Here is a 2,320-nt window from a genome sequence, read left to right as displayed (position 1 = left end):
ACATACTTTGCATTTCTCTTTTTTGATCATCTCATATGATTTGATACATTCTCTATTTGTACTTTTATTTCATGTTAGCCCTATTTTAGTCATATCTTAATCCTATTAGCTTTGGAGCTACAATGGAGTTGCATTTGTACTCCCACATGTCCTGTATTTACACTAGATATATCCTTTATGTTGGGAATCACGATTGTCATTAGACCAAATCCCGCAGGTCAACGATCGCATCTCTAGAGATAAGGATCCACAACAGGCGGTTAGTCCATGTCGTGAAACACATAGGGAGCGTTGGTTTATCCAATGTCCAACAATCTCCCCCCCCCCCCAACGCGAGTTGGATGTGTATCGAACTCGTGACCTACGCTCTAATACCACTTGTTGGGAATCACGATTGTCATTAGACCAAAACCCACAAGTGTTAGTCAACAATCGCATCGCCAAAGATAAGGATCCAAGAGAGGCGGTTAGTCCATATCGCGAAACACATGAGGAGCGTTGGTTTATCCAATGTTCAACAATTTAGTCCCAGTGACCTACTTTTGTGGTCACCCGAGGACATTAATAAAATTTCATTTCATTTCTACCTCATATTCAAAGCAACAATCTCACGCTTTTGATTCAATTGTTCAAGTTCAACGCCTCTTCCCATTCTATTTGACAGGCCAACAATATAGATACATGCATCCCTTCACAATCCTTAAGACATTTGAAAACCTTATAGCAAAACCATTTCGTTACAGTGGGGTGACAAAGTTGCAAGCTACTTTTTCGTTTCTTGTTTCGACATCAATGAAGCCTAAAATCTGATCCTCATGAGGAAATTCAATATCAAAACCAGAAGGTAACAAGAAAACCAACAAGGAATTATATGGTTTTCATTTATGTAATTTTTTCCTCCGAGAGTGCATCAACATGAAATCTATCTCGCAGGGCATGAGGGTTCATTCTCACATTGTCAAAAGTTATTTTGAAGAAGACGTGTTTTTCCAAAGCAACCCCATTAACATGTAAGCCAAAGGTGGCAGTGTTGAGAATGCACGCAAAGTGTTTGATAAAATGCATGAGCGAAATGTCTATTCTAGGATGATCATGATGATGATCAGTGAATATGTTCACTAGGGACATTGTGAAGAAGCCCTGAAACTCTTTTCCCAAATGAAACAAGAAGAAGGTATGTTGTTTAATCAGTCCACGATAGTTAGCGTGGTTTGGGCTTGTGCTGAAATAGCAGGGTTGCAATTTGGTAAATTAGTTCATGCCCATGTAATAAAAATTGGCTTTCAGTCAGATGTAATCGTGGCAACTGCCCTTGTTGATATGTACGCTAAAATTGGGGCCAGCGAAGATGCATGCCAAGTGTTTGACAAAATACCTAAGAAAAACATGTTTTCGTGGATTGTGATAATTTCAAAATATGCTAAGCATGGATATGGGGAAGAGGTCTTTAAATTATTTAAAGGATTACTCCTTGCAAGAGTGAAGCCAAACTACTTCACTTTTTCCAACATTCTTAGTGTGGGTTCAGTGCTAGATTCTTTAGAACAAGGCAAGCAGGTTCATGCATAGATAATCAAAACTGGCTTTGATTCATATCTTTTTGTGGGGAATGCTCTTGTTGACATGTATGCAAAATTGGGTGGCATGGCAGATGCAAACTCACTGTTTGGCAATATGCCTGAACTAGACATGGTCTCATGGAACTCAATGATAGCAGGATATGTTGACAATAGCTGTGACATGGATGTTTTCCAACTTGTGGCAGAAATGCTTTGGTTTGGCATAAATCCAAACCAAGTGACCTTCACCAGTGTTTTGAAGGCATGTGCCAGACTGCAATCAGGGGAAAATGGTAAGAAGGTCCATATATACATTATTAAAATGGGTTTGGAAACAAATATTTTTGTGGGTATGTATGCTAAATGCAATAACACTAAAGATGCGATCAAGCTATTTGAAAAAATGCCTAAACGTGATGTGGTTTCATGGAATGCAATGATGGGGGGATTTTGTCACTCTAAAAGTTGTGAGGGGGCACTAGAACCCTATATTGATATGCTATGAGCAAGTATAAAATCAAACCAGTCCACCTTTGACAATGTTATCACAGTATGTACAAGTCTAGCAGCAATGGAACAGGGCAAATATTTCCATTGTCAGATCATCAAAACAGGATTTGAGTCGGTTGTAATTTTGGGAAGTGCATTGCTTGACATGTATCCAAAATGTGGGTACATAGAGGATGCCGAAAAAGCTTTTAGAAAAATGATTAATAGAGACCTAATCTTATGGAATGCAATGATCAAAGGATATGCCAACC

The 2,320-nt window shown here is 38.8% G+C and overlaps 1 pseudogene; it reads left to right on the top strand.

Moving 5' to 3' along the window:
* Positions 1–1,623: 1,623 nt before the first annotated feature.
* Positions 1,624–2,064, top strand: LOC149154455 (pentatricopeptide repeat-containing protein At2g33680 pseudogene; annotated as a pseudogene).
* Positions 2,065–2,320: the final 256 nt, after the last annotated feature.

The sequence above is a fragment of the Pinus tabuliformis genome, chromosome 9 (genome assembly GCF_031772625.1).
Source record: "Pinus tabuliformis cultivar Carrire ecotype Pingquan chromosome 9, CPIR1, whole genome shotgun sequence".
NCBI lineage: Eukaryota > Viridiplantae > Streptophyta > Pinopsida > Pinales > Pinaceae > Pinus > Pinus tabuliformis.
Note: the sequence above shows the minus strand (reverse complement) of the source record. Positions and strands in the feature narration are given on the sequence as shown.